Below are 6,572 nucleotides of genomic sequence, written 5' to 3' on the forward strand. Positions count from 1 at the left end.
TGGAAGACCTTATTTCAGTCATGAAACTGAGAGTGGTCTTAGATAGATCAGAGACTATGGTTGCTAAGTCAGAGAGGCTCTGCTTAGAATTCTCTATCTGTTGCTGAGAAGATGATGGAAAAGGCTTGTTATTGCTAAACCTGTTTCTCCCACCATTATTATTATTGAAGCCTTGTTGAGGCTTCTGTTGATCCTTCCATGAGAAATTTGGATGATTTCTCCATGAAGGATTATAGGTGTTTCCATAGGATTCTCCTATGTAATTCACCTCTTCCATTCCAGGATTCTCAGGGTCATAAGCTTCTCCTTCAGAGGAGGCTTCTTTAGTACTGCTGGATGCAGCTTGCGTTCCAGTTAGATTCTGAGAAATCATATTGACTTGCTGAGTCAATATTTGATTCTGAGTCAATATGGCATTCAGAGTATCAATCTCAAGAACTCCTTTCTTCTGAGTCATCCCATTATTCACAGGATTTCTTTCAGAAGTGTACATGAATTGGTTATTTGCAACTATTTCAATGAGTTCTTGGGCTTCTGCAGGCGTTTTCTTCAGATGAAGAGATCCACCAGCAGAGTGATTTAATGACATCTTGGACAATTCAGACAGACCATCATAGAATATACATAAGATGCTCCATTCTGAAAGCATGTCAGAAGGACACCTTCTGATCAATTGCTTATATCTTTCCCAAGCTTCATAGAGGGATTCACATTCCTTCTATCTGAAGGTTTGGACTTCCACTCTAAGCTTGCTCAACTTTTGAGGTGGAAAGAATTTGGCCATGAAAGTATTGACCAACTTTTCCCAAGAGTTCAGGCTTTCTTTAGGTTGTGAGTCCAACCATATCCTAGCTCTGTCTCTTACATCAAAGAGGAAAAGCATAAGTCTATAGACCTCGGGATTAACCCCATTGGTCTTAACAGTGTCACAGATTTGTAAGAATTCAGCTAAGAACTGATGAGGATCTTCCAATGGAAGTCCATGAAACTTGCAATTCTGCTGCATTAGAGAAACTAATTGAGGTTTAAGCTCAAAGTTGTTTGCTCCAATTGCAGGAATTGAGATGCTTCTTCCATAGAAGTCAGAAGTTAGTGTAGTAAAGTCACCAAGCACCTTCCTTGCATCTCCACCATTGTTGTTATTTTCGGCTGCCATGTCTTCTTCTTTTTTGAAAATTTCTGTAAGGTCCTCTCCAGAGTGTTGTGCTTTAGCTTCTCTTAGCTTCCTCTTCAGAGTCCTTTCAGATTCAGGATCAGCTTCAACAAGAATGTTCTTATCGTTGTTCCTACTCATATGAAAAAGAAGAGAATAGAAAAGAAGAGAAATCCTCTATGTCCCAGTATAGAGATACCTTTATGTGAGTAGAAGAATGGAAGAATAGAAGAATGAGGTAGAGAGGGAATAAGAAGAATTCGAACACAGAGAGAAGGAGAGGGTTCGAATTTTAATAAGAGGAATGTTAGTGAATAAATAAAATAAATAGAAAGAGATGAGAGAGAAGGAGTATTCGAATATTAATTAAAATAAAATAAAAATATTTTTATTTTTATTTTAATTATTAGGTAGAATTCGAAATTATTAAAAGAAATAAAATTAGAATTTAAAATAATTAGTTAAATAAAAAGAATTTTGAAAAAGTGGTTAGTGTTTTTCCAAAATTAGAGAGAGAAAAGTAGTTAGGTAGTTTTGAAAAGGATAAGAAATAGTAAACTTTTTAAAATCAAAACCAACAAGTCAAGTGGTTAATTGAAAAAGATTTGAAAATAAATTTTTAAAAAAATAAGAAGTTAGAAAAAGATTTGAAATTAAGTTTTGAAAAAGATATGATTGAAATTTATTTTGAAAAAGATTTGAAAAAGAAATTTAAAAAGATTTGATTTTGAAAATTAAAGTTGATGACTTGACTAACAAAAAACTAAAAGATATGATTCTAGAATTTAAAGATTGAACCTTTCTTAACAGGAAAGTAACAAACTTGAAATTTTTGAATCAAAACATTAACTGTTAGTAATAATTTCGAAAATTATGAAATAAAATTAAGAAAAAGATTTTTGAAAATTTTATTTTGAGGAATTTTCGAAAACAATGAAAAAAATGAAAAAGATTTGATTTTGAAAAAGATTTGAAAAGATAAAGTTTTTAAATTGAAATTTTGACTTGACTAACAAGAAACAATTAAATTTAAAATTTTTTTTGACTAAATCAACCCAAAATTTTGAAATTTATGAGTAAAATAAGGGAAAGATATTATTTTTGATTTTTTGAATTAATGAAGAGAGAGAAAAATAACAAAATGACACAAGAACACTTTGAAAATCATGATGAACACCAAGAACACTTTGAAGATCATAATGAACATCAAGAACATATTTTTAAAAATTTTTAAGAAAAGAAACACATGCAAGACACCAAACTTAAACATTTTTAATATTTAGACACTATGAATTCGAAATTGCATATGAAAAACAACTAAAAGCACAAAACAAGAAAATCATAAGATTAAACAAACAAAATCATCAAGAACAACTTGAAGATCAAAGAAGAACACAATGCATATATTTTCGAAAATTTTAAGAAAATTAAAACATGCAATTGACACCAAACTTAAAATTTGACACAAGACTCAAACAAGAAACATAAAATTTTTTTTTGGTTTTTATAATTTTATTAAATTTTTTTGTATATTTTTCGAAATTATTTTGGAAAAAGAAAATAAAGAAATTCAAAATTTTTAATAAGAATTCCAGGATTCGCGCAATATTAGTCTAAAGCTTCGGTTCAAAAGAATTAGACATGGCCAAATGGTCAGCCAAGCTTCAGCATAACAAATACAGACATGTCCTTTCTACAATGGAAAGTGGAAACCTCGGTCCAAAAGATTAGACATGGCTTAACAGCCAGCCAGGCTTCAACATATCTCAAGAAGCTCTAGAAATCATTCTTAAAAATTCTGAAGAACAAAATTATTTTTTTGTATTTTTTTCAAAAATAAAAATAAAAAGTTTAAACATAAAATAAAATTACCAAATCTAAGCAACAAGATGAACCGTCAGTTATCCAAACTCGAACAATCCCCAGCAACGGCGCCAAAAACTTGGTGCACGAAATTGTGATCACACTTTTCACAACTCCACACAACTAACCAGCAAGTGCACTGGGTTGTCCAAGTAATACCTTACGTGAGTAAGGGTCGATCCCACGAAGATTGTCGGCTTGAAGCAAGCTATGGTCATCTTGTAAATCTCAGTCAGGCGAATTCAATTGGTTATGAGGTTTAGATGATTAAAAGATAAATAAAACATAAAGTAAAATAAAGATACTTATGTAATTCATTGGTGGGAATTTCAGATAAGCGTTTGGAGATGCTTTGTTGCTTCTGAACCTCTGCTTTCCTATTGTCTTCTTCCAATCATGTGTGCTCCTTTCCATGGCAAGCTGTATGATCCTCTCGGATGAATATACCAAGTACGATCTCTACACGGCTAATCAACTGTCGAATTTCTCGTCTCGGATGAAAAATACCAGGTACAGCTACCTCACGGCTAATCATCTGTCGGTTCTCACTAGCATCGGAATAGGACCCTTATCCTTTTGCACACTGTCACTGCGCCCAACATTCGCAAGTTTGAAGCTTGCCACAGTCATCCCTTCCCAGATCCTACTTGGAATACCACAGACAAGGTTTAGACTTTTCGAATCTCAGGAATGGCTGCCAATTGATTCTAGCCTATACCACAAAGATCCTAATCTCACAAACTCGGTCCGTGGATTAGAGATCCAAGAGAATATACTCCGGTTGTTGTCCAATGACTACGTTGAACATCATGTAGACCGCTTTGTGGTTGTCAGGCACGCGGATCTTGGCTAAGAGAGTAACGAAGATAGTGGGTGATTGTCACGGGTCACCCCTTCATTCTGACTTAACTGAATTAAGTACGAGAGTATATCTTGGAGAAGAAGTAAGCGTGAATTGAAAGAGAAACAATAGTACTTGCATTAATTCATGAAGAACAGCAGAGCTCCGCACCTTAATCTATGAGGTGTAGAAACTCTACCGTAGAAAATACATAAGAGAAAAGAGTCTAGGCATGGCCGTGTGGCCAGCCTCCAAGTCCAAGGATGATAATATCATTATCCTCTAATACAATAGTAAAAAGTGCTATTTATACTAAACTAGTTACTAGGGATTACAGAAAATGAATAACTAAGTGCAGATAGTACAGAAATCTACTTCCGGGGCCCACTTGGTGTGTGCTTAGGCTGAGCATTGAAGCTTTCACGTGAATAGGCCATTCTTGGAGTTAAATGCCAGCTTGGGTGCCAGTTTGGGCGTTTAACTCCAGTTCTAGTGCCAGTTCTGGCGTTTTACTCTAGAAAAGGGTCTTTGGTGGGCGTTTAGACGCCAGTTTGGGCCATCAAATCTCGGGCAAAGTATGGACTATTATATATTGCTGGAAAGCCCAAGATGTCTAATTTCAAAAGCATTTGAGATCGCGCCAATTGGGCTTCTGTAGCTCCAGAAAATCTATTTCAAGTGCAGGAGGGTCAGAATCCAACAGCATCTGCAGTCCTTTTTTAGCCTCTGAATAAGATTTTTGCTCAGGTCCCTCAATTTCAGCCAGAAAATACCTGAATTTACAGAAAGACACACAAACTCATAGTAAAGTCCAAAAATATGATTTTTGCATAAAAACTAATAAAAATATAATAAAAAGTAACTTAAACATACTAAAAACTATGTAAAAACAATGCCAAAAATGGTATAAATTATCCGCTCATCAACCACCTATAAAATTATCTAAGCACATCTTGGACATTTCACCCAAATCTTCATAGAAGATATCTAGTTGGGTCCATTTGGAAAACATGTCAGGAGGGCATTGCCTAGTTAGTAGCTTGTACCTCTCCCAAGCTTCATAAAGAGTTTCACCATCCTTCTGCCTGAAGGTCTGAACCTCCACCCTAAGCTTAGTCAGCTTTTTTGGTGGGAAAAATTTAGTCAGAAACTCAGTAACAACCTTGTTCCAAGTATCTAAACTCTCCTTGGGTTGGAAATCTAGCCATAGCTTTGCTCCATCCCTCAGAGCAAACGGGAAGAGCATGAGTTTGTACACCTATGGGTTCATTCTATTTGTCTTCATAGTATAACAAATCTGCAGAAAATTAGAAATAAATTGATTTGGTCTTCGTGGGGGAGACCGTGATACTGGTAGTTTTGTTGCACCATGGTGACTAATTGTGGCTTCAACTCAAAGTTGTTTGCAGCTATAGGAGGCACCACAATGCTTTTTCCATAAAGATCCATAGTAGATGCAGAATAAGAGCCAAGCACTCTCCTTTGATTATCATTCCCATTCGGATTTGCCACATTGGCATTAGCAGCATCATTAGGATCCATAGTGGATTCTGCAGCCTTTTAAAGTCTTGCTTATTGCAAACGCCACCTGAAAGTTCTTTCAAGTTCAGGATCAAAGTCTAAGAGATGTTCTTTGTCTCTGTTCTTATGCATAAATGATGAGCGGATAATTTATACGCTTTTTGGCATTATTTTTAGTATGTTTTTAGTAGGATCTAGTTACTTTTAGGGATGTTTTCATCAGTTTTTATGTTAAATTCACATTTCTGGACTTTACTATGAGTTTGTGTGTTTTTCTGTGATTTCAGGTATTTTCTGGCTGAAATTGAGGGACTTGAGCAGAAATCAGATTCAGAGGTTGAAGAAGGACTGCTGATGCTGTTGGATTCTGACCTCTATGCACTCAAAATGGATTTTCTGGAGCTACAGAACTCAAAATGGCGCGCTTCCAATTGCGTTAGAAATTAGACATCCAGGGATTTCCAGCAATATATAATAGTCCATACTTTGGCCAAGTTTAGACAACACAAACTGGCGTTCAACGCCAGCTCTCTGCCCAAATCTGGCGTCCAGCGCCAGAAAAGGATCCAAAACCAGAGTTGAACGCCCAAACTGGCACAAAAGCTGGCGTTCAACTCCAAGAAGGACCTCTACACGTGCAACACTCAAAGCTCAGCCCAAGAACACACCAAGTGGGCCCCGGAAGTGGATTTATGCAGCAATTACTTACTTCTGTAAACCCTAGTAGCTAGTTTATTATAAATAGGACCTATTACTATTGTATTAGGTATCTTTGATCAGTTGTATGCTATCTTAGATCACGTTTGAGGGCTGGCCTCTCGGCCATGCCTGGACTTTCACTTATGTATTTTTAACGGTAGAGTTTCTACACTCCATAGATTAAGGTGTGGAGCTCTGCTGTTCCTCAAAGATTAATGCAAAGTACTACTGTTTTCTATTCAATTCATCTTATTTCGCTTCTAAGATATTCATTCGCTCTTCAACCTGAATGTGATGAACGTGACAATCATCATCATTCCCTATGAACGCGTGCCTAACAACCACTTCCGTTCTACCTTCAACTGGATGGGTATCTCTTAGATCTCTTAATTGGAATCTTCGTGGTATAAGCTAGAGTGATGGCGGCATTCAAGAGAATCCGGAAGGTCTAAACCTTGTCTATGGTATTCCGAGTAGGATTTAATGATTGAATGA

General features: G+C 36.0%; 1 non-coding gene across 1 annotated transcript; it reads left to right on the plus strand.

Moving 5' to 3' along the window:
• The first annotated feature begins 4,867 nt into the window (after positions 1-4,867).
• On the plus strand, positions 4,868-4,971 carry LOC112780485 (small nucleolar RNA R71). The gene has a single exon (XR_003191318.1). It is a non-coding gene; the product is annotated as a small nucleolar RNA R71 (small nucleolar RNA).
• Positions 4,972-6,572: the final 1,601 nt, after the last annotated feature.

This window comes from Arachis hypogaea, chromosome 19 (genome assembly GCF_003086295.3).
Source record: "Arachis hypogaea cultivar Tifrunner chromosome 19, arahy.Tifrunner.gnm2.J5K5, whole genome shotgun sequence".
NCBI lineage: Eukaryota > Viridiplantae > Streptophyta > Magnoliopsida > Fabales > Fabaceae > Arachis > Arachis hypogaea.